This window comes from Onychomys torridus, chromosome 11 (genome assembly GCF_903995425.1).
Source record: "Onychomys torridus chromosome 11, mOncTor1.1, whole genome shotgun sequence".
NCBI lineage: Eukaryota > Metazoa > Chordata > Mammalia > Rodentia > Cricetidae > Onychomys > Onychomys torridus.
The window spans coordinates 71409097-71435815 of NC_050453.1; positions in this window are offsets into that span (position 1 = coordinate 71409097).

Here is a 26719-nt window from a genome sequence, read left to right on the forward strand (position 1 = left end):
GTTGACATGCAGGAAAATGGGAAATCAATGTAAACAAAGTTACAGTCTTGTTTGATACTTTCAAGGTACATCTGGGAGAGGAATGATGTCAACTCAAGGCCACATACACACAAGCCTTAAGCCTGCCTCACCCATATGTTAACCTAACATACCTGCATGTGGAAGGAATATTCTGTGTGACAGCCTTCACAGCAAATGGAAACTGTGCTGGAATTCTTGCCTCTCAGCTGGCAGCAGCTTCAAACTGATCCCATGATCCTGTCTTTCTATCCTGCCTCAAGGGGAGGAGGAGAAGGGAAAATGAGGCAAGGCATGAATAATGAGAAGAAACATCTGTATATCTGATACCCATATCTAAAGGAAAAGGTCAACGTGCTTATAAAAATATCCAACATGGCAAACTATGCTCTATCAATCTCCAGTTCTTGTTAGCACCTAAGGCTTCAAGAGAAAGAACACACATGCCTTCCACCAGCTTTTCCATCTGCACAAGGAGGAAATTACCCTTTGACCCTGGAAGCTATTTATTAATGACCCAAGGCTTGAGCTTGGATGGCTTTCCTCATTAGTGCATGACTGCACTGCAAACATTATTGCCAGCCAGCAGATTATAAAAGCATAAAGAGAAAGTAATTAGTGCAATCATTTTACATAGAGTAAATTCTAGTGCAGCCAGTTTGTCAGAGATGCAATTTCATGGGATCACAGCCATGTATTATTGGAGTTATGGGAAACTGTTAATTTGTTATTTGAAATAAAGTCCTTATCTCTGGCCAGTTAGCTCAATTAGTCAGTGTCTGATGCTAAGAAGGCCAAGGGCAATCAGCTTCATCCAGGACCATCCAGCTTGACTTTATAACATTGCTCAACTGTTTACCTGTATTCAGAGGGGAGACTAACCACCCCAAGCAGGATGTATCCAAGCCTTCCATGAGGAATATGACTCAGTAAGATGTGCAGAGAAAATGTAAACTCAAAATGCATGTGCAGGGAGATGGGGAGATGGCTTAATGGAAGCAGTGAAAGTCCTAAAGCATGAAGACACCAAAGCCCACATGCAAAGCCAATGCAGTGACATGCATCTGTCTCCAGTAGTGCTATGGTTGGAGGCAGGCAGCTCCCACGAGTTCATTTGCCAGCTAATCTAGCCAATTTTGAGCTTCAGGTTCATTTACTGAGTATATTATGTTTAAAAAATAAAATAAAACAAAATAGAGTGGAGAGTGACTGAGAAAGACATTCAGCGTTGACCTCTCACCTTCACATACACATATGCACAAATGTACTTGCAGAAAGAGCAATACTAGAGTCCTTTGTGATGGTGATGGAGCTGTTCTGTATTATGGCTATGGTGATAAAGTCACAGGCCTACACATGTAATAAAGCTGAACACACACAAATATACATAGTACACACATACACACACATCCAAGTATAAATAATGCTGCAGAAAACTGAGCAAGACCAGTAGATTATATCAAGGTAAGAATGTTGGCTGTGACATTGTACTACTAATTTACAATCATACTGACATATTTTTATTGAATTTGGAAAAATACACATAGGATTGGTGGTGGCTGGGAAGATTCCTCAGTAAGGAAAGTGTTTCCTAAACAATCATGAATATCTGAGTTTCTACATGGAAATAGTAGTGAACTCTGGTAATCCTGGTGCTAGGGAGGCAGAGACAGGAGTATCCCTGGGTCACTATGGTCAGCTTCATCTAACTGAAGAGTCCTAGGCCAATGAGTGACCCTGTCTCAAAAACAAGGCAGATTATTACATGAGAAATAAGACCTGAGGTTGTCTCTGGCTAACACACATACACACACACACACACACACACACACACACACACACACACAGAGAGAGAGAGAGAGACAGACAGACAGACAGACAGACAGAGACAGAGACAGAGAGAATAATGTATAAAATTCAAAGTTTAGATATTCAAACTCACCTTTCTCTAACATTGTCAATTTTATTCATATTAGGCATCTATCATTTAAGTGAGTTAAAGTGAATTCTCAGTATTTAGATTTTCATACAAGTAGAAAATTAGTAAGTAGTCTTTCCAAAAATTATTGCCAGTCATCCAAAACACAAAATCATCCCAAATACAAAATGATATATTAAAAAGAAATAGACACACTGGTAATGTTTCAAAAATGACTGTCATCTCAAGTAAACAGCCAAGTCAGATTCTCATCTGGGGTTGCAAGTCCTTTTTGAGTCAATCTTCTGAGATAGCCAAAAAGAAAACTATGTAATATTGGAGGGTATATTTAGCCTTTGGCCACAAGTTTCCCATTTGACAAATAAACAGAGGTGAGATGTGGGATCATTTTAGAATGGCCCGCAGCACAATTTTGTGGTTTCAATTTTAGAGGACTCTCAGGAAATAATTAAATAAATAACCACCAACAGTTATGCTGGTTCTGATTCTATGTCACTGGGTCTATAAAGAAGCAGGTCTCTGGCGAGTTTGATAGAGAGGTGTCTTATTACAACCCAGCCTTTCACCACTATGCCAGGTTCAGTGATGACCCCCAAAATTTGAAATCCTCTATCTGCTTGGACTCTCAAAGTGGACAAGACCGTTTGGAAGTAGGGTGTTTACAGATTTAAGGAAAGTGACTTTGAAATGACAAATTAGTGTGGATTACAAATCCAATGGTTGATGTCCTTGTAAAAAGAATAGAGGATACCCAGAGATAGACATAAGATGAAGGTCATACAGTAATAGAGGGAGATTGGAAGGATGTAGTCATAAGCCAAGGATTATTAGCAACCGCTAAAAACCAAAAGAAAATCATGAGGTCTTCAATACAATCACTGATAAACAATAATGTAAAAGTTTATAATTTACCAAATATAGAGAGGGAGAAGGTATTATGTTCACTCAGAGTTGACAGTCTACTTAAAGAGAGAAAAAGCAATATACAAATAAGTAACAAGTACAAAATAATATAGGACTAGGAAATTTGATGCAGAGGTTGAAGAAGGCTCAGTGGCTAATAGCACCATACTGCTCTCTAGAGGACCTGAGTTTGGCTCCCAAAGAAGTATGACTCACAACTGTAACAGATACTCAGACCTCAGCACAACTGATACCATAATGGAAGTACCATTTAAGCCTTTAAATTCAACATGTAGATAGCACCATCTACCAAAACAAAAACAAAGACCTAATCCACCAAAGTCCATAGTTTTGGGAAAGTCTCTAAATGTATTATCCTTGCTTTTTGTTTTTTACAGTTCTGCTTCTGGCTAACTGCTCTTGCCAGCCGATGTTTGTCAATCCAGGATGTGGTTTGGGGCTTAAAAATTTACCCTGAGAACTCCTCCCCACTTCTCCTGTGTAGTTGAAGGTTTTCCTGTATCCTGCCTGGTCCCCAGCCACTCAGACCCAAATAAACACACAGAGGCTTATATTAATTATGAACTATATGGCCATTAGTTCAGGCTTATTACTGACTAGCTCTTACACTTAAATTAACCCATAATTCTTATCTATGTTTAGCCACATGGCTTGGTACCTTTTTTCAGTTCTGCCTTGTCATCTTGCTTCCTCTGTGTCTGGCTGGTGACCCCTGACTCTGCTCTTCCTCTTTCCAGCATTCCTTTAGTCTACTCACCCCACCTACACTTCCTGCCTGGCTACTGGCCAACCAGCATTTTATTAAACCAATATCCAAAAGCATTATCCCACAGCATTTACCCTTTTCTGTCTAAACAAAGGGGAAGGTTTTAACTTTAACATAGTAAAATTACATATTTATGAGTCTAAAGTTTCATATCTAATTTATCTTTTATCATAACCAAGGAAAATTATAACTACCTAGTCTTCAACTATATCAAAGACCTCAGAAGGATATAATATTACCTAAGTAAACAGGAAGAACATTGTAAACAACTTACAAAACTCTAGAATGACAGAGACAGCTGGTTGCCTGGACAGTCACCCAAAGTTCCTCTGCAACATTAGAGCATCCATTTTTTAGCCTACAGGCCTAGAGTCTCTCAGTTGCTTCTCTCTATGTCCTGTAGAATGTCTGGCAGTTTCTTTGCAAAGCAAGAATCTGAAGGACCATCTCACCTTGCAAAGTTCAGTGGTCACCTTCCTATGGGTCCTGCATGTTGAGTTTATACAGCCTATTGTCAATCAGTAGACACAAGGACTTTTTTTTTTTTTTTTGCTCAGTGCTTAATTTTTGCCACAAAAAAAGCAACTCCATAATAAGTTTCTTCAATGCCCATTATCTTCTATGAAGTAAATTGGGGCTACCAGGAACAGAGATTATCAATGTCCAAAAGTTAAAGTTCTTAAAACATTTTAAATGCCATATTCTGTAGGTCTTTAAAGTGTTTGAAGATTATCTACCTAATTGAAATATATCTATGTATACCTGGAGAACTTAACTAACATGACTGTAAGTTTGATTATCATAGATGAGTAATTATTAATCTGTATTTCTCAATTATACACTACAATTTCAAATGAGTTGTATAAACAAAATACTTTAAAAAAGAGTAGAAATATACATACAGTATAACAAAATTAACTTTAAACTTGTAATAAACTAAAATCTATAGCAATGTAAAACATTTTACAAAAGTTGTTTCTCTTTAAAAGTATATTCAGTAGTCTACCCTTTCATCCTATCATATCTATAATATCCCCTTTTCTTTTTTTAGAAAGAAGTTGCATTTATAATAAACTCTCTTTAAATAAAAATAAACATTTATAAAGAATATTTTGGGAATTTGGGCATAACTTCTCATACTACTTCCTGCTGATAGGGGGTGCTGCTAATCTTATGGGAATCCTGAGAAAATTAAGATTATAATCATGTCCTGACTGGAGTAGTCTGTGAGGCTGCATTGTCTCTGCCAGTTGCTTTGAAGCTGTTTTGGGTGTTGGATCATCTGGGCCATGGCTGTCATTGGAGACCTTTCGGGGGGGGGGGGGATCAAACCTGATGTATCTTAACCTGGAACAAATCCATAGCCTCTTGCTTCCTGTGGAAACAAAAGCAGAGCCTCATTTCCAAAGCAAAATATCCTTCAATCCAAATTTTGAAGTCAAAATATCTTTAAAATATACATATTGTTTTAATAAAATATACATATTGTTTTAATTGAGTAGCCTTTACAATCAAATGTCTCTCTGCAGTTAAAAATCCCAAAGATAATATAATCCAGACTCTCTATGTGATTATGTGGCTTATTTTTATATTACTTTTACTTTCTGTTTAAAGACTTTATTTTTTAAAACTTTCTATTTCTTTACATAACTGTCTACATTCCTTTTCCTCTCTCTTCCAACCTTACATACATTTTTACACACACTGTAAACTGTTTAGGGTTTATCTCATCTGAATCTGTTTTATTGTGAATCTATTGCTTTAAACTGGAGAGTGGTTAGAACAGAAGTGGCAGCCTTGGCTATTGACTCCACCCACCTCAGCTTTTCAACATGGTGGTGGTACATTTACTGCCAGCTCTGGGGGCCATGCATACCAACAGCTCTCAGAAGCAGTGGGTCTATGCCTCCATAAAAGTAGTGTGTAGCCCAGAAACATTTTTTGTCCGTACCAACAAAAGCTATATCCACCATGCACCATGCTGTACAGACACCAATGTGTACAATGGCAGGAATCTGCCATGCTGCACTCAAGTCCATATGCTGTGAACCCACCATACTGTAGCTCAAGTCCACATACCATGGCATCTCTGTATCTCAACCAGCATGAGACATGAAGTAGAAAGCTGGTTTTGGCTCCATTATTGTGTGTTTAGAAATCCTTTTAAAACTCGTTTATACCTTATGAAAATTCAAGAGCCCCATGTTGATACACCAATTGTAGTTGAAGGTTTTCCTGTGTCCTGCCTGGTCCTCAGCCACTCAGACCCAAAAAAAAACACACAACGGCTTATATTAATTATGAACTGTGGCCATTGGCTCAGGCTCATTACTGACTAGCTCTTACACTTAAATTAACCCATAATTCTTATTTGTGTTTAGCCACATGGCTTGGTAACTTTTTTCAGTTTTGCCTTGTCATCTTTCTTCCTCTGTGTCTAGCTGGCTACTTCTGACTCTGCTGTTAATGGAGACTCTAAAAGCCAGAAGGGCCTGACCTGCAGACAATAAAAGATCATGGATGCCATCTCAGACTACTATGCCCAGCAAAACTTTCAATTATATAGAATGGAGAAAACAATCTACTTCATGACAAAGTCAAATTTAAACAATATCTATCCATAAATCCAGCCCTACAGAAGGTACTAGAATGAAAACTCCAACCAAAGGAGGTTAATTACACACAAAAAACACAGGCAATAAATAACCTCATACCAGCAAAACACAAAGAAGGGAAACACACACTCACACTACCAACAACAACAACAAAATAACAGGAATGAACAATCATTGATCACTAATATCTCTCAACATCAATGGACTTAATTCCCAGTTTAAAAAACAGATACGGGTTTATAGAATGGATATAAAAGAGGATCCATCTTTCTGCTGCATACAAGAAACATACCTCAACAACAAAAATAGTCATTACCTCAGAGGAAAGGGTTAGGAAAAGATTTTTAAGGAAATGGACCTAAGAAGCAAGCTGGTGTAGCCATTCTAATGTCTAACAAACTAGACTTCCAACCAAAATTAATCAAAAGAAATGGAGAAGGACATTTTATATTCATCAAAGTGAAAATTCACCAGGAGGATACTACAACTCTTAACACCTTAATATCTATGCCCCAAATGCAAGGGAACCCGCATGAAACCTCACACATAAATCATGAGAGACTTCAGTACCCCACTCTCACCAATGCACAGGTCATCCAGATGAAAACTAAACAGATAAATAATGGAACTAGCGGACACTATGACTCAAACTGACCTAACATGTAGCTACAGAACATTTCACCCAATCACCAAATTATATACCTTCTCAGCACCTCTTGGAACATTCTCCAAAACTGACCACATACTCTGTCACAAAGCAAGTTTCAATAGATTCAAGAAAATTCAAACAACCCCCTTATCAAACCACCATGGATTAAAACTAGATTTCAACAATGGAAACAACAGAAAGCCTACGAACTCATGAAAACTGAACATCTCATTTCTGAATCAACAATGGGTCAAGGAAGAAATAAAGAAATTAACAACTTCCTAGAATTCAATGAAAATGAAAGCACAACATACCCAAACTTGTGGAACATAATGAAAGCAGTACTAAGAGGAAAGAAAACTAGAGAGACCTCATACTAGTTACCTAACAGTGCACCTGAAAGCTCTAGAACAGAAAGAAGCAGAGACACCCAAGAGGCATAGAAGGAAGAAAATAATCAAACTGGAGGATAAAACAGAAACAAAGAGAACAATACAAATAATCAAAGAAACAAAGAATTGGTTCTTTGAGAAAATCAAGAAGATAGGCAAACCCTTACCCAAACTAACTAAAAGACAGAGAGAGAATATTCAAATTAACTAAATCAGAAACAAAAAAAGGGGATCCAAAGTATAATTAGGTCACACTTCAAAAATGTATACTCCACAAAATTGAAAAATCTAAAAGAAATGGACAGTTTTTTCTGGGATAGATACCACTTACCAAAGTTAAGTTAAGAACAGATAAACAACTTAAGTAGACTTATAACTTCTAAGGAAATAGAAACAGTCATTAAAAGTCTCCCAAATAGAAAAGCCCAGGGCCAGATGGTTTTAGTGCAGAATTCTATTAGACCTTCAAAGAAGAGCTAAAATCAGTATTCCTCAAATCATTCCACAAAATAGAAACAGAAGGAGCATTGCCAAATTCATTTTATGAGGCTACAGTTACCCTGATACCCAAACCACAAAAAGACTCAAGAAAGAAAAAGAATTCCAGACTAATTCCTTCATGAACACTGATGCAAAAATACTCAAAAAAATACTTGCAACTGGTTCCAAAAACACATCAAAAAGGTCATTCACCATGATCAAGTAGATTTCATCCCAGAGATGTAGAGATGGTTCAACATATGAATTTTTGTAAATAAAATCTACCACGTAAACAAACTGAAAGAAAAAAACATATGATCACCTGAAAAAGCCTTTGGCAAAATCTAATACCCCTTTTTGATAAAAAAAAAAAGAGATTAGAGACACAAGGCACATACCTAAACATAATAAAGGCAATATTTAGTAAGCCAACAGCCAACATCAAATTAAATGAAGAGAAACTAAGAATAATTCCACTAAAATCAGGGACAAAACAAGGCTATCCCCTCCCTCTGTATCTAGTCAATATAATACTTGAAGATTTAGCTAGAACAATGAGACAACTATTGCTATAGCAAAGGAGATGAAGGGACACAAATTGGAAAGGAAGAGTCAAAATAACATTATTCACATATAATATGATAGTATACATTAAGTGACTCCAAAAGTCCTACCAGGGAACTCCTACAGCTGGTAAACAGCTTTAGTCAAGTGACTGGATACAAGATTAAGTTTTAAAAAAGTAGCCCTCTTATATACAAATGATAAATGAGCTGAAAAAGAAATCAGGGAATCAACACCCTTTACAAAAGCCTCAAATAATATAAAATATCTTGGTGTAACTCTAACCAAACAAGTGAAAGATGTGTATGTCAAGAACTTCAAGTAAAGCCTGGAGCCACCATGAAACTAGATCAGCCCCTCTGGATAAGTGAGATAGTTAATTAGCTTGAACTATTTAGGAGGCCCCCAGGAAGTAGGACCAGGACCTGTCCTTAGTGCATGAGCTGGCTTTCTGGAACCTAGGGCCTATGCTGAGTCATTTTGCTTAGCTTTGGTGTAGGGAGGAGGGGACTGGACCTGCCTCAACTGAGTCTACCAGGCCAACTGAATCCCCAAGGGAGACCTTGCCTTGGAGGAGGTGGGAATGAGTGGGGGATTGGGAGGAGGGAGGACAGGGGAATCTGTGGCTGATATGTAAAATTAAATTAGTTATACAATTAAAAAATGAAAAAAGAATTTTAAGTCTTTGAAGAAAGAAATTGAAGAAGATATCAGAAACTGGAAAGCTCTCCCATCTCATGGATTGGTAGGATTAACATAGTAAAACTGGCCACCTAAACCAATAGCAATCTACAGATTCAATGCAATCCCCATCAAAATTCCAGCACAATTCCTTACAGAACTTGAAAGAACAATATTCACTTTTATATGAAAAAAAAAAACCTCAGGCTAACTAAAACAATCCTATACAATAAAAAAAACTTCTAGAGGTATCACCATCCCTGCTTTCAAGGTGTACTACAGAGCTATAGTATTAAAAAGAGCTTGGTATTGGCATAAAAACAGACAGGCTGATTGGTGGAACCAAATCAAAGACCCAGACATAAATCCACATACCTTTTTTTTTTTTTGTAAAGGACACCTTTTTTTTAATAAAGAAGCCAGAAATATACAATGGAAGAAAGAAATCATCTTCCAAAAAATGGTGCCAATATAAGTGGATGTCAGCATGTAATAGAATGCAAAGTAAGCCATAGCTATTGCCCTGCACAAAACTCAGATCCAAGTAGATCAAAGACCTCAACATAAAACCAGATACACTGAACCTTATAGTAAAGAAAGTGAGGAATAGCCTTAAACACATTGGTACAAGAGACAACTTCCTGACCAGAACACCAATCTGTGTGGCACTAATATCAACAATTAATAAATGGGACCTCACGACACTGAAAAACTTTTGTAAGGCAAAGGACACCAACAAAAGGACAAAACTACAGCCTATGGAATGGGAAAAGTTCTTCACCAATCCCACATCTGACAGAGGACTGATTTCCAAAATATATAAAGAGCTAAAGAAATGACATCAACAAACCAAATAATCCAATCTGAAAATAGGATACAGACCTAAACAGATAATTCTCAACAGAGGAATCTCAAATGGCCGAGAAACACTTAAAGAAATGCTCAACATCCTTAGTCATCAGGATTCAAATCAAAACAACTTTAAGATTCCATTTTACACCTGTCAGAATAGCAAGATAAAAAAACACAAGTGACAGCTCATGCTGATAAGGAGGATGTGAAGCAAGGAGAACAATCTCCCTTTGCTGGTGGGAGTACAAACTTGTACACTTTGGAAATCAAAATGGCAGTTTCTCAGAAAATTGGGACCTGAAGACACAGCATAACACTTCTGGGCATATACCCAAAGGATGCTCCATCCTACCACAAGAACACTTGCTCAACTATGTTTGTAGCAACTTTATTTGTAATAGCCAGAACCTGGAAACAACCTAGATGCCCTTCAACCAAAGAATAAATAAAAAATAATGTGGTACATATACACAACAGAGTATTGTTCATCTGTTAAAAACAATGACATCATAAAATTTGCAGGCAAATGGATGGAACTATAAAAGCTCATCCTGAGTGAGTTAACCCAGACCCAGAAAGACAAATATGGTATGTATTCACTTATACATGGATGTTAGTCATAAAGTAAAGAATAACCGTGCCACAATCCACAGACCCAAAGAAGCTAAGTAACAAGGAAGGCTCAAGGGGGGGGGGGGGCACATGAATCTCATTGTGAAGGAGAAATAGAACGGGTATCACATGTGGACAGGAGGAGAAGTCTAGATTAAAGGAGTGGTCATGGGAAGAGGAGGGATCAGGTCAGGAGAGGATAGAGGAAGAGATTACTGGGAAAGAAAACTGGAATCAGGGACATCTCTAGGATGAGCGAAAATCTACTGCAGTAGAAACTCCAAGGAATCTATGAGAGTGACCCCAGACAATACTCCTAGGAATGGCGGATACAGAGCCTGGACTGGCCATCTCCTGTAATCAGGCAAGACTTCCAATGGAAGTTTGGGGACTGGGACCCCAAACCAGCCACATAACCTCTGACTTACAATTTGGCCTGCTTATAAGATATGCTTGGACAAAAGTGGCACAGAAATCATGGGAATGGCCAACCAATGACTGGTCCAGCTTGAAACCCATACAATGAGAGGGGGAGCCCACCCCTGACAATGCCTGGAAGGCCAGGAACCCAGAGGCTGGACAGCCCAGAGACCTAGGATACAACCATGCATGAACAGCTAAAAAAGAGAAAAAAAAAGTCAATGAAATGATTCCTAATAATATTCTGCTATACTCATAGATTGTTACCTAGCCCAAATGTTATCAGAGAGGTTGCATGCAGAAGAAGTAGATGGAAACAGATGCATAGCCAAACATTAAGTGAACCTCAGGAAGGTCTGTGGAAGAGGGAAGGAGGGATTATGGGGGCCTCTGGCCAAGCACACCAAGGAAAACACACAGAGTCAACTGACCTGGGCCCTCTGCACATGTGTAGCAGTTGTGTAGCTTGGTCTTTTTGTGTGACTCCTGGCAGAGGGAGTGAGGGCTGTATCTGATGCTGTTGCCTACTCTTGGGACCCTTTCTTCCTGCTAGATTGCCCTGTCTAGCCTTAATAGGAGAGGAGGTGCCTAGTCTTATTGCAACTTGATATATCATGGCTGGCTGATATACATGGAAGGCCTGCACTTTTCTGAAAGGAAGGCAGAGGGTAGGGGGAAGAAATGGGAGGAGAAGAGGGAGGGGAAATAATGGTCGGGCTATGAAAAAAACTAATTAGTTGATTACTTAATAAAAAATATCACCCTAAGAAAGATATGGACTGTACTGGACTCCCCCAAACACCCAGTGTAGCTGCCGGCCGGCTAATAAAGGCTTTCTATTGGCTTAGACCCATGTCTGAGAAGTCTTCTCTAGTGGATGGCCCACAACAACAACTACCTGTAACTTCAGCTGCAAGAGATCTAACACCATCATCTGGTCTCTACGGCAACTGTACACACATAGAGGCACATAAATACACATGATTTTTAAATAAAAAATCTTTGAAAAAGAAGTTTTATGTAGGTAGTGAAGGCTGGAGTTCTCAAAGAAATCTATGAATTGACTCTGGGTAGATACTGAAGTGAAGACAATTCATTATGAAAATTATTGATGGCATTTGAAAGAAGTTCCACAAGATAAAAATGCCACCTGTTAACAACATATTGACCAGGATGTACAAACTACCTTCTCTATGCATTATGGGCATCTCACATACATCATAATATTATAGCAAGACAATCATGAATGTTTTGAGGAGAAAGGGCATTGTACTGTACACTATTCACTCCCAGCACAGAAACCATCAGAGGCACCATGTGGAGCCATCAATGGGCTGCAGGCTGAGTCTGGACTTATTATTTGCTCAGTGGAGCTGACAGAAGCTGAGAAATATTGGCAAAGGGAGAAAAGTACGTTGCACCAAATTACTTTTTATTCCCTACTTAATAAAAACTTCCTAGTGTCTTCAGTTAGCCCAGCTGGGTTCATGATTCATGCATCATAAATGTATGAATGGAACAAATCTCTCTGTGTGTATACATGGGTGAGGATGTGTGCACCCATGCGTGCATGCAGAGGCCGGGGGAGAACATTGGGTATCCTGCTCTGTCATTTTCCACTTTATTCCCTTGAGATGGGATCCCCTGAACCTGGAGACAGGCTAGCAGCTAGCAAGTCCAAGCTATCCTTCCGGCTCCATGACCACAAACACAACACTGCTGCACTGTAGCCATGCCCAGCATTTTACTAAAATATGGGTGCTGTAAATTCAAACTCAGGTCCTCCTGAATGTTCGGGAAGGTGCTTATATCCACTGAGCCATCTCACCAGCCCCAGAGAAGTTCTAATTATGTGCTGAGGGTGGGCTCAGAAGAAGAAGCATGTCGGTGGCTGTGCTGTGGGATCATGGAGGAAGTATATCCTGGGGAAGTGGATTCACAAGGCATGCAGAAACCCAGCCACAGTCAATGTGGAGGGAAAAGGAAAGACACAGCAGTCTATACTTCTCAGGGTGCCCATGTTTTAGTCTTACTTCTATGTCTGTGATAAAATAAGCTGACAAACAGCAACTTAAAATTGCAGCATCAGTCATTGTGGAGAAATCAAGGTAGATACTTCCAACAGCTAGTAACATCAAATCTACAGTCAAGAGCGGAGAGAAAGGAATGCGTGCACTCTCACCTGCTTGTTATGTTCAATCTCATTCCTCCTCAGAACTCTCTGCCTAGGGAATAGTGTCTCCAACAGGTCTGGGACTTCCCACATCAATTAATTTAATTGAGACAATTGGCTCACAGGGCAACCCAAGGTAGATAACCCTTCACTGATACTCTTCCCAAGTGAGTCTAGGTTGTGTTGAGTTGACCATTAAAGCTAATATGATAACCTCATTGCTGCCCACACTTCCCAACAACTGAACCAGTTGTTGAGATCTGGAAAGAGAAAATGGTGGCCAAAAATACACTAGTGCCATTTGCTTAGAACTTTAGCTCTCTCTTTCAGCTTCACTTAAAACCCATTTTATAGATGCACAAGCTGAAGTAACTTCTTCAGTATCTTGATGCATTTGGAGAGGCCAAAAGGACCCAGGCTCTTGCTCAATACCCTCAACTAGACACGCTTTTCTGTCAAAGCAATATCTGTGCAGCTAGCTAAATAAGACTCACCATGCAAGCGTGATCTTGAACTTTCTCATCTCACCCCACCAAAGGTGAGTCTGTCACTGCCAACTCATCTCCTGTGTTCCAAGAAAGGAAATGATTACCTATCATTTTGGATTTCAGAATGGGCAGTCTCAGGAAGAGGAATAGAGGATCAAATGTTAACAAAGACTATGTCAGGCTGAAGTAAAGAAGGGGAATTGAGAGAAAGAAGACAGATCTTGTCACAGACGGGAACGGGGATAGGAAGCCCGAGCAGCATGAGCTCCAAGAAAACTAAGAAGAACAAAGCCAGCATCAGATGCGCTGCTGGGGGCAGGTGCTCTCTAGAAGAAAACACATAACCTGGAGCTGCTTCCATGACATTGTCTGGTTTTAGACTTGTTCTTCAGAAAATGGGGTACCAGGGAGCAGAGGAGATAGCTCAGTGATTAAGAGCTCTTGCTGCCTCTCCAGAGTTCAGTTTTCAGCACCCACATCCAGCAGCTCACAGCCATCTGTAACTCCAGCTCCAGAAGGCCCAATGTCCTCTTCTTGCCTCTACAGGGACTACACTCACATGTGTATAGACCCTCACATGTACACAAAATAATTCTTTTTTTAAAATGTGACACAGCTCTAAAGCTGAGCAACTCAAATGCACCACACATTTGAAATCAAAGCATGCAAGTTCAACTGCCTCACACATAGGGAACAGGAAGCGGAAAGTCTCCAGGGTGGGACCAGTGGCACATCCTGGGATTACAGCAATTGTGTCGGAACAAAGTGGGTCTCACAACAAGGGCAGAACACAAACCCTGCAAAAGGCAGGGTTTCATAGTCCTTTGTCAAACTCTTCTGAGAGAAAGAGCATTGCAAGTCCAACATCTGGGACAAGAAAACAGAAAACTGCATAAGATAAACAGCCTTCAACCAACACTTTTCCAAAGGCATGGTGGGGGACAGCACTCTCTTGAGACTTACTGACCTAGCTGAATGAGTGGAGGACCATCTGCATGCAGCATTCTAATGAAACAGAGAGAATTTGGGTTTTGTTTTTTCTATACTCCTTGTCCTAGCATCACTCTGGTCTTGGGAAATCCAAGAAATCAAGGTTTTATGTGCGCGCGCGCGCACGTGCGTGCGTGCGTGCATGCATGCGTGCATGTGTGCACGCGTGCATGCGTGCGTAGTAAATACATCTTTGTAAATATGTTTGAAAAATAGAAACCAGAAAAAAATTAGGATCTGGAGAGATGATTCAGTAGTTCAGAGCACTTGCTACTTTTCCAGAGGACTCAGTTCTCAGCACCCACATCAGTAAATTCACCATGGTCTGTAAAATTGCAGCTCCAGGGGCTCCAGTGCCCTCTTCCGGCCTCCACAGGCACCTGCACACATGTGGCATATATTCACAAGTATACAGATACACATAAGGAAAAATAAACCTTTAAAAATAAGGAAATTAGCTATTTGTGTCAATGTGGATCAAGTTGGAAGATGCTTACTAAGCAAAATGAACCAAACACAGAAATAAGACCCCTCCCCTCCATGATCTTTCTCACACGTGATACCTAAGAGGAGGAGGATTCGGTGAGTAGAACAGGGGTGATGACAAGGATTATAATGTGGAGAAAATGGGGTACAGTCAGTCAAGAGGATCAAAGTTAAAGTCATGCAAGCTAAAACGTTTTGGAGGCCAAAAATACAGCACGAAGACTGTAACTAATATTATGTGTTAACTCTAAGTTTTAGAGTTCTTCCAATAACAGCGATAGCTATGTAAAGAGACAGATACGATATTAACTAGTTTAATTGTAGTGTACAATTCACTGTGAATATATGAATCAAGATACCATGTGTGTCTTCTAGACATAACTTAGCTGTTACACTCATGAACTCACAGGAGTGATGGCGACCTGCATGTGATCTGTAGGAAATCAGCCCATCCACATTGCATTACGGATGTGTGACAGTCTCATGAGGCCCCACTCCTTCTGAGGGACTATGGGCAGTTAATGGTTGCTGATGAAGAAGAAACTTATTTTCTTCAGTGGTGTATCCATTGGTAAACTGCCCATACTCCAGTTAACAACCACCCACTCATGGTCACACAGGCAATCCCTACTAAACTCTGTGGGTCACATAATAATAATCACAGTAATAAAAGTATTATTATTATTAATTATTATTGTTATTATACATAAAAGTAGCCAGAGCACTTGCCGGGAAGAAGAAAGTTCTCATCAGGAGAGGGAAGAAGATGAAAAGGGAAGGAGGGAGTGAAAATGACCAAAATTCATTATAGAAATGTGTGTAATTGCCAAAGAATAAAAAACAAATACCACACTGTATGCCTGAGATACATGCAATTCTAATTTAAACTGATAACATATTTAGATAATATGTTCATTGGAGGGACATGTTGCAAGATGTGTACTGCAGGGAAGTGGACATTGCAAGGCTGAAGTGGCCTTGAGCCCTGAGAAACAGTGATGAAAAACTCAGGACCCAGGAAGCCTATAGAGAAGGGCTCTAAGGTCTGAAACTTGAGCATGCCAGCTTCCCTGTTGCCTAGCAACCCCCTGCCTGGAGAGTCAAAGTAGCCTTTCAGATATCTACACTTAGCAATTTGTTGTAAGTAACAAAATTATGTTCAAGACACCAAAGAGTAACTTTGGCTATCAGAGGTGACATGCTCACCGCCAGGGGCATTCTGTCACCAAGGTTTATTAAGTTGGGGTAATCAGCTGCCCTGGAGGGGAGATGCTGAACAGAAATACGAGACATCCTCAATCAATTCCAGGAGAATACACTTCCCAAGCAACAGATACTTAAATATGTGAAGTTATTGAAAATAAATCATCGAGCTCTCAAGGCATTTTTAATTTTGTGTATGTGTGTTCTTGAAATACATAAGGGTATCTTGTTTGTTCTTATATAGGTTCTCTGCAATAATGTAAAGAATCTCTCCCCTGTGCCTGGGTAGTGGAAAGTCTAGGCTGCTTGGAGATGGGTGGCAGAGGAATGTGTGTCTGAGAACAGTGTTGTCTGTCTCCATTCAGAGTTCTACCAGCAAGCCTGCTCTGATTTGAGAGCTTGGTCTCTGGTGTGGAGATGTACACGGTGATAGATTTTGAGTAGAATGAGCCTTGTGGAAACCAACTGGGTCACCTACACATAGAAAGAATTAACATAGTTCTTTGGAAACCTCCAGTTATCTTCCCACAGAAGTGGCTTGCTATGAATGAACAAGAGAAAAGAGAGGTGTCTTAATCTGTGGCTTCTTGATCTTGCCATGTGACCTAAGCTCTTCCCATAGGTACTGTGTTGGCTAGAGTCATTTTTGAAGGGGGCACGTTAGCTGACAAAATACAATTATAGATTGGCTAGAAGGTGAGCGAACCTGTGGGGGAATTTTCTTGATTTATAACTGCTGTGGGAGGGTTCAGCTCACTGTGGGTGATGCTATCCTTGGGCTGGGGGTCCTGGGTGCTATTAGAAAGCAGACTGAGAAGGCTATGGGAAGCAAGCCAGCAAGCAGCACTCTTTCATGGTCTCCGCATCAGCTCCCGCCTCTAGGTTCCTGCCTTGAGTTCCTGTCCTGACTTCTTTGATAATGACTGCAAGCTGAAAGATGAAATAAGCTCACTCTTCAAGTTGCTTTAAATCTAGGCATTTCGTTGCAGCTAGCTAAGACAGGAACTTAGCATGATACCAATGAACAAGCCGTGATGTAGGCAGGAGTATTCTTGCCAAGGCCCAACCTATAGAGTCTCTGATCTAAGGCTCTAGGCTTCTGTTAGGAGTTGAATAGTGTATGACTCCAGGCTCATGTGCAGAATGCTTGGCTCACAGCTGATGGTGCTGTTTTCAAATTACCTGGAAACTTTGGGAGTTAAGGCCTCCTGGTCATTGGAGGCACATTTTTGAGGGTCTTGCCTGGTCCCTGAGTAAAGTCTCAGTGTCTTCTCAGTGCCTGCCTGCCCCTCCCACATCTTTAATTTCCAAATGAAAGGCATATACTGTAGTTACTTGTTTTCATTCTTTCCTCTTTTGCCTCTTTGGCTTTTTAAGCGGGCCTGCCACCCAGCTCCCAAATAAATCACACACACTGGGGCTTATTATTCCTTATTAATTCCTGGCCTTATCTTGGCTTATTTCTAGCCAGCTTTTCTTAAGGTATCCCATCTACCTTTTGCCTCTGGACTTTCATCTTTCTATATTCCATATGCCTTTCTTTACTTCTCACTCCATACCTGGATGGGAACTGGGTGGCTGGCCCCTGACATCCTCCTCTCCTTTTTTTGTTCCTAGATCTCTCCTCCCATTTATTCCCTCTTCCTGCCAGCCCTGCCTGTTCTTTCCTGTCTAGCTATTGGCCACTCAGCTCTTTATTAGCCCAATCGGGTGTTTTAGACAAGCAAAGTAACACAACTTCACAGAGTTAAACAAATGTACCATAAAAGAATGCAACGCAGCTTTGTGGTAGTGGCGCATGCCTTTAATCCCAGCACTTGGGAGGCAGAGGCAGGTGGATCTCTGTGAGTTCGAGGCCAGCCTGGTATACAAAGTGACTTCCAGGACAGCCAGGACTGTTACATAGAGAAACCTTGTCTAAACCGCCCCCCCCCAAAAAAAAGAATGCCACACATCTTCGCATCGTTAAACAAACAGTCCACAGCATAAACAAATGTAACACATCTTAATATAATATTCTACGACAATATACCCAGTATCTCTCCCTTAGATATAGGGAGACATAGGGAGTGCTAGCAAATACAGCTGAGATGGAATAACATACTAAATCTGGGCTGTCATTGAACATGAGAAAAACTTGGTTTGTAAGCAGTCCCTTAACAAAGATGTAGAACAGAATGAATAGTGCTGTAGGTTAGGGTCCTCAGAGGCCTGATTTAAACATCACGATTCCTGTGCTTGCTTACATTGTGAATAAATCCTTTCTTGAAGTTTTTTACTTGGCTTGAAATGTTTCCTGGAAATATCCATGCATTGTAACAAGGGCATTACTCAGTTTGGGTCTAACTCACTGAAATGCATCCTTCCTCTCTTTTAATTCTTATGAGAAAATTAATTTTGTTCTAAGTGTTTTTTAATTGCTGCTAACTTTCAAGAAACTGAGAATCATGTAAATTAGGAGACAGGTGCACTACAAAAACTGTGGAAATATACCGGCCATCCCCCATTATAAATCAAGAGCATCCTCAAAGTTTCTTAACAAGTCAGATACTGAGAATTCTGAGTATTTTTTCCTGTGAACACAGAGTGAACACTGACTGATTTTCTAAATCCAGGTAGAAAGCTCTCCATCCTGTAAACACTGATAAATTGGTTTTTTTTAGAACATTGTTCTTAAAGTGGACTCCACAGAATCCACAGACCCTTGGGCATGCTCCAGCAGGCTTCAAGGACAAGTCCATTTTCATGCTCATCTCAAGATGTTACAGGCTTTTTGCTGAATGAACACAACTGCTAGTAGAGGATAAAACCACAGGCTGAAGAACTTGGCCTCTGTGGAAAGCAGTGACCATCATAACCTGTGTTAAGAGGCCATCAGGAACAGGCTAGCTGACGGCTGACATTCCTTCAGAGAAGGAGAGGATGTGAGGGTCATTGGAGGGATCCTTGCCTAGGATTCCAGCAATTCCTCTCAGCCATTTGTGTACAACTTTGCTCAGATAGCAAATGCCTTCATCACAGGAGGTTCTAGAATACACAGGCCTGGGAGGTTGATGGAAGTGACCCTCCGTCTATGCAGCCGTGCTACAGGAAGGCTGTCTTCCATGCTGTATGAAAACTGCAGTGTGGCTGCATTGGGGTAACACATAAGCCTGTAAACAGCTCCACACCCAGACTGTAAATCAGCCCAATAAACTCATTGGCTTCCCAGGCTGAACTTCGGTGGGATCAAACTTTGATTGCCCTTTTGGACCTCGTAATAAGGTAGATGTTGTTTAAGTCTCCCAGGGAAGAAATCTTGGAACACCACTGATTCCTTAGCCCAAATCAGAACAAGAGCATAATCTTGATTTAAAGAGTGGTGAATTCAGAATTCATATTGCAATTAACCTATGAAAATTATCCTGTATTAAATTTTGGTATAAAAACAAGGAATATCCATAATTGTTTGAAAAGACTACCAATCTATACCTCATTTTCCAATGATATTTCTAGAAAGCTAGGATTTCTTCAAAATTCAACTACATCCATGAACTTGCATAAGTTGCAGGCAAAAGCAAATATTAAAATCCAGAAGATGTCTTCTAGCTCAGACATTACTTTCCATAAAAGACAATAAATCAATTTTTGCTTCATTGTGTTTTATGAGTGTGATGGTTGATCTCAATTGTCAACTTGATGATATCTAGAATTAGCTGTGAAACAGGCCATTGGGCAGGCCAGTAAGAAGACCTGTTCACTGTGAACAGCAACATTCCACGAGCCAGGATCCTGGACTGGATAATAAATAGACAGTGAGCTGAGTACAAGCCTCATCTCCAGTGCTCTCTGCTTCTTGACAGTGGATGCAATGTGACCAGATGCTGCAAACTCTTGATCTTTTGACTTCCTCACCATGGTAGACTGCTCCCTTTAACTGTGAGGCAAAATAAGTCATGTTGATGGCATCATGGTGAGGTTCTCTAGGATTGCAGGGATGGCTTCTTTTTCCTGCTGATTTAAAGAATTAAAAAGACAGGAAAAAGCAAGGTCTCATATTCAGCCAGGTTTTACTGAACGCAGAAGTATGTGCATGCTCACTGCAAAGCACACGGAGAGACAGTCTCTTCAGATAGGAAAGAGACCAGAGCTGGGATCCAGGTTTTTCTAGAAAACTTAGAGCTTTTATATGTTTGAGGTTTTTTATGGGTTCCCTTTCTTCTCCAGAATTGGCTGGTTTGGGTCATTGTGGACAATTGTATAATCCATACAAATAAAGTGATTCTGATTGGTTTCTGCCACAAGAACCTCCATGGTGGGTAGGATAAGGTTGAAAGTCAGTCCTACCAAACATTTTCCTCAAGTGATAGAAGGGAGAACCTACCAAGATAAATCTTGGTAAGGGAAAAGAATCAGAAAGTCAGCCATCTTAAATGTTTACATGAAAATGTGACCAATCTACCCAGAATCTCTTTTGCTGTCTGTGTGCCCCCCAGTCCCCAGCCAGCTCTCTCCCCTAAATTGTCTTTGTCCGAGTATTTTATCACAGAAACAGCAAATGAAACAAGACAATGAGGCAAACTGCTTTCCCCTCAAAACATTATTATAGGGAAAAGAATCAGGAAATAAAAGGGAAACAACATTCTGAAAGAGTGAATAGAAGTACTCTGAGAATCAAGAATGGTGAGTGGACACTGCCTGAAAGGACCTGGCAAAACAGAATGACTACCCATGGAAAACAAGTCCACAGTCCTGGACAGGGAAGACATTTATAGCTCCTGCAATCTCTAATGTAGTGCTGGGTTTTGGTCTGAAAGTGACTCACTCCTCTTGGCAGGTTACTGTTGGAAAGAGATCCTTTGTGTTGCTTGAGATATCTCAAAGTGCTGTAGATGCATGGGGCACCTCATGAAGGGACCTGCTGTCTGGGATGGAGCTGTCATCACTGTGACCAAATTCGTGATGATAGGCAACTCATAAAAGGTCATATTTAAATTTATCATCTTTGTTTTCACTGCACACCCTTCAAGTAGCTCAGTCTAAGCAATAGGCCTCTTGTCTGCCACAGCCTTTAAGTGAGAGACTGCCATGTGGTGTTTGAAGCTATTTCCTCCAGACATAGCATGATGGCATCTTTGGCATTGCTCCAGTAGCCATGGCAATTAGATCAGAACAATACAATGGTAGCCAGGTGGACAGTAATGGTAATGAAGCTATTCCCGTTTCTTAGAGGGTAGAAGAAGGGAGGGTCAGGTGCCTCAGAAGGATATCCTCCTTTCCACAGGTACAAGTGGTCCTAGTAAACGATAGAATAAACACAAAGTGGAAAGTTACCTGAAAGTGGGAGGAATCCATGATGTGGCTTCCATTATGTCATCAACCATGATAGGGTGGGACTTTATAGTAATACAGCTGTTTGAGGTGACCCCAGCTCCTGTACATAACTCCTCACTCAGGCTCTGTAATACAATCTAATGAACTCAATGGTCTTGTGAAGTTGGACTTTAGTGGAATTGCACTTTGGTCTGTCATTGGTGCCTATTAGATGTCAGACTACAAAGGGCCCAATAGTCAGTGGTCATGTCCTCTGCGTCGAGAAGCAGACCCATCATCTGATAGTAACTTTAGCTAGGTCAGTGGATGGTTCAACTGTAGAGTTACGTCTGCACTATGTGATTTCCCCACCTCCCTGCAGGACGGAGAATTTCAAATCTTTGGTTGAGCAGAAAATTCAGTGTCTTCAGTTTATGTGGAATGTAAAAACATCTCCAAACTGACACTGAATCTGGGGATGCACCAGCGCAGAGCACAACTGTAGCTGGATCTTCACAGTTCTTATTAATAAGCTCAAACCTGAGGCCAGGTATTGGGGTGGGCACTGGAAGATCAGAGAAGCAGAACAAGCCACAGCTACCTCACCTCGCCAGTTCCTCAGCTGATCCTGTTTCCTCAGACTGGAAGCTTCTGAGTCCTCATCCACATGAATCTCAGCTGAACTGTGCTGCTCCAAAGCCTAAAAACTTAACCAGGCAAATGCTGCTAGTCTCTGGTCTTCACACCTTATATATCTTTCTACTTTCTATCATCACTCCCTGGGATTAAAGGTGTGTGTCACTATACCTGGCAGTTTCTAATGTGGCCTTGAACTCAGAGATCCAGAGGTATTTCTGTCTCTGAAATGCTAGGTTTAAAGGCGTGTGCTACCACTGCCTATCCTCATTTTTAATATTGTGGCCATCCTGCTCTCTGACCCCAGATAAGTTTATTTTGGGGAACACACAATATTTCGGGGAATACAATACCCCCACACACAACTGTCAAAGTGTATGACAACCAGCAACCCTAAGTTCACTAGCAGAGAGGCCTTTCCCAGTCAGAGCACCAGGGCCTTTAGTGGGACCTTTCATTCCACTCATTAATCCTGGAGACAACACAGCTGTGGCTTCCAGGAAACAATAGACACCCTGATGTGGCCAGTGTTCTCAGAAAACAGTCATTTGAATAGATCTCTGTTGTCTAAAACGCCAATTAGCAGCAAGAACAAAAAGTTAATCAACAAATTCTAGCACTTAGAGCCTGCTCCAAATTTGCCTAAATGTTGATTAACTGCTGTTAATTTTGCACAGTAAAGGCCAAGCTATCATTTGTTTCCATCTCTCAAAAAAAAAAGTCTAATCCCTAAATATTTGTGAAAAGCATTAATTTATAACCAAGGAACTTTTTAGCTTGGTAGATATTTATCATTGTGAACATCAATGGTGTCTCCAAAAGGTCCAATAGAAATCCTTATTAATTGAAAAATCATATCTGGCTAGATACCAGAGGTTTATCATTTCCAGGAGGTGTTCCTGGATTACATAGCTGGGGGAAGTTGGGTGGGCCTCGAACCCCCATCATGCTGTCAGATTACATCACAGGCCCTGAAAGAACTCCTTGAAATAGACATTGGTTTTTGTGTTCCTGCCCATTTTCCTCATAGTAGGGACATGGTGGAGCTGTACAAGATGCCTACCTACCCTCTCTCTGCTCAGCTGAATTTGAATGATCAGAAAACACCTCTCCTTAAATTTTAACTCTTGGCGGATGAAAGAAAAATCCATACCAACTTGGAATTTTATAGTAGGGTAAATGTCTAGCCACAAAGAAAGTAAGGAAAGGATTGGCAGATAAGAAAATAGCTTACACCAGACCAGGTATGCTGTGTAAAGAGAAAGCTTTGAGTTCAATAAACTATGAAGCCTGCTTAATAATTTTCCATCTAGCCCTTCCATTTTGGAAAAGTACTTCATAGTAATGGTGAGTTTCTTTGTGTGCAGTTTCTGAGATACAATTTGCACTCTGTGGAGGAAGGCCATCCAGATTGGCAGGTGTATAATCCTGGGAAGGTGGTGTGATTATCTATGCACATCATTTCCACTTTTGCATTCTCTGCCAAGCTAACACCAGCAATGTAAATAAGGACCATACGAATCAGGCAGGCCTGGTCAAAGCCTCAGGTCACTGGCACTGCGCTGCACCTCTCTGGTGCCCTGCTACAGCATTCCCTGTAAGGGAGAGTCCAGGGCCATGCTAATGAAAAATCCCTAATGGAAGACACCACCATTTTCTGGTCCCTTATTACCAGTCTTCTCTCCATGGTAGCCAACATCCTTGTAGTAAAATTATTTTTTGCTAGATTAGATAGGACCAAATGATGTTTGCAAACAGAAATACACTGAAGAACAAGACTTGAGTTCCACAGTAATTAAATGTTGTGTTTCCTCTCAAAGGAATAAAGGATCAACAACCTCACAAAACTCTGCAACTCCTAGAGAAAAGGTTCAAAACACTGACTATGCTAGGAACCCAATATAGCAGAACCTGTGCTTCCAGGTATAGACTATAACAGAAAGCACACTGAGAAACACCCCCAAGGCACATTTTGAGAATCAGAAAGACTGTGGGTTAGAGGATGGAAAGGATTTGCTGTAAGGAAATGTGAAAGAGGACCTGCCAAATCAAATACATGTGACAGCTGCCATTTATCACCTGCTGTGAACATTACAAGACCATCTAGACACAGAAAAGGTGGCACCCTTCACGGTGGTGATCCATCCCCACGGCCCTAGCAATACTTGTCTGTTGCCCGCCTGGTTAGCTCAAAGCCAAACATTGGCTTTTATTTGCAAAAGTTTTGAGCTATGTTTGGTTTATATAATCTACCAGATTTATAAAGGACCAAAATAATATAATTTTTTTATTATTATTATTATTATTATTATTATTATTATTATTATTATATAAACACAGGGGCAACTTGCGTGGCAACAAATTAGTATTTCTCATATTAGTATAAAGTTAAGTTCTCCCAAATGTTTCAACCAATCATTCTGGGATTAGGAAGCCCTTCCTGAAATGTCTGTTTATTTACTTAAAATCTGTCTCAAAACAAAAAAACTTCAACGAGCACTTATTTAATGAACATAAAATAACTAGGTTTACGGACTACAGTTTCGTTTTGCGGAAGGACGTAAAAACGTCTTGAGAAGGTCAGTGATAAAAGCTGCGTGCAGCCGTCACCGGAAGCTGGCACACGCTGCCACGCACTCTCAGGGTCAGGTCCGGCTTCGCGTGCACGCGCATATTTACATGCGGCCGTTGGTGACTCAGGGACTTGAGGCTAACAGACAGCCGGACAGCCCCGGCCCCGGTCCCTCTTACATTTATGTCCCCCGGCCCAGGCGGACTTGTGACCCCAGGGCTCAGGAGGCTGGCGGCAGAAGGCAGCAGCGCGTCCCCCCTAAGGTACCCCACAACCAGCTCTGCTCTCCATGCTGCTCCTCTCTCTTAAAAACCGGGAACTCCTACTTCATCAAAGGCCTCAGCTCAGGTCCAGGTACCAGACGTGGCCCCTTGCTGCTGCATTTAGTGTAGCAGTGTCCTGACAGCTGCTGCTCCTATTTTCCCATGGTGACCTGCTCTTCACGATGTCATCAGACTTTCCCCAGGGATTCCTCTACAGGACTGAACCAAAGTTGACCAGAGTTGCTCCACGGACTTCCAATCTCTGGTTCTGAATCCAGGACCGGCTCTCAAACCAAACAAGACAGATGTGCCCTCGGCTGTGTCCCTATACACTGTACGACGAAGAGGGGCAAAGCCCGTTGCATTCTGATGCTCTGGCCTTCGGGAAAGCCCTCTTCAGCTCACTCCCCCACCAGGAAGCCAGGCAGCTGGTGGCCAGAGAGATGCCTGGCCTCCCTGACTGTCCATTTCTGTGGTGTGCAAACACGAGACCAAGTCCTTGCCAGTGCTCCCATAAACTTGCGGAAAGACTGCCAGTCGCTAGCAAGATCCTCGGTATCTGGAATGAGAGGGGTCAAGACGGATCCCTTCCCCTCCTCAGGCTTTCCAAGGAGAATGGGAGAAGTTTGGAAGGATGCCCTGGGTCTTCTGCCTGGCCCACTTGTTGAATGTGGAATTTGAGGCCACCTGTGGTTCTTTCTGCCTTATCAAAAATACCTACTAGGGTGTAAATGGAACCAGTAGATGAAACTACCCCAGAGCAGAGAGGAAGGGAAGGAAGCGCTGCCTAATGGACATGGCAGGCACCATACAATCCAGTTGGTTGTATTTGTTCCATTAGAGTTCTTCGCTCCCTTCCCAACTTCTGATCTTTCTTCCTGACCTATAGGCAGAAGGAAGCAACAGCTCTTACCCAGAGGCAAAGATGGGACTTCCCAGAAAGCCACCCGTGTTCCGGAACAGGCCCACCAATGAGAAGAGATTATCAGGAACCCTGCAGAGGGCAGGGCTGGGGGTCAGTCCACCCCTATGCCCTAACCGCCTGTGTTGAAGGTTCTGCTCACAAACCTGATGATCAGCAGTTCCAAGTGTGTAAGGATCAGAAGGTCCTGGACGGACCCAGCAGTGTGGCTCTGTTTCCGTTCTAGGAACTTGCATTGTCCGCTGCTGCACTGCACTCACTCCCAAGGAGACCAAAATCTGCGGCTCTGCCAGTCCTACCCACAGGCAGAGATGCTCAGCCCTTAGCGCCTCCAGTCCAATGCTGCCCACACAGATATCATGGCCCTCCCTTACCCTGGGCCAGCTGGCTAGGACAGACTCTTCCTTCTCCAGATGCCAGGCCTTCAGCACTGCCCTCTGGGTTGGTAGAGAGCTTCTTCCTTCGGGAAAATCAGATGGCCCAACAGGGATTAGAAACTGTGACTGCCCAGACACTTCCCAAGCACAGCCCCTGCTGCCTTGGGACTGGCCCTAGCTCAGCAGGGCTGTCTCCCTGGAGAGCTGGACACAGCAGTTTCCAGTGCCCCTACTCATTCCTTGAGCTCCACCTTCTCATACTTGACCTTCCAGGAGTAGCCCTGGAGCCAAAACAGGGGAGCCCAGGTCTCCATGGAGACCTGCTGTGGTCCCACATCCTTCCTGGCTCTTGTCAGATGGCTTCTGTAGCTTCTCCATGCATAATGTAGAGCTGTTCGGTGTTTT